We start from the raw sequence: 442 nt of genomic DNA on the forward strand, positions 1-442 counted from the left end.
CAGTGTGCGAAACGGGCGTCGTTGCGCGTCAGGCTGGAAGTGAGTGTAGTGCGAATAACGCAATTCGCACTACTCTTGTTTACCTCGCTAAATGGGCATGGCAGAACTAATTTTGCGTGCTAAGGAATGTAACAAATTGCAAAATAATAAAACTGATATAACTAGCGTAAATATTTTTCTTTTCATCATTCATCATTACTCTGTATGGTATTTACCACCGCAAGGAGCAGCCTTAAATAGAGTAAACAGGATTATAAAAATAAAAGAATATAAATGCTGTTTCATAATTGAATCTTTATTCGATGATTAGCTGACTTAGATTTCACATTTTCATAATTCCTTCAGGATATATAGATCATATATGTAGGTTTTGGCATTTCCTTACTTAAAACCAATAATTTTATGGAAAAGCTGGGGAATTCAACGTTTATTTCCCGCCATA

The sequence above is a fragment of the Penaeus monodon genome, chromosome 28 (genome assembly GCF_015228065.2).
Source record: "Penaeus monodon isolate SGIC_2016 chromosome 28, NSTDA_Pmon_1, whole genome shotgun sequence".
NCBI classification, from domain to species: domain Eukaryota; kingdom Metazoa; phylum Arthropoda; class Malacostraca; order Decapoda; family Penaeidae; genus Penaeus; species Penaeus monodon.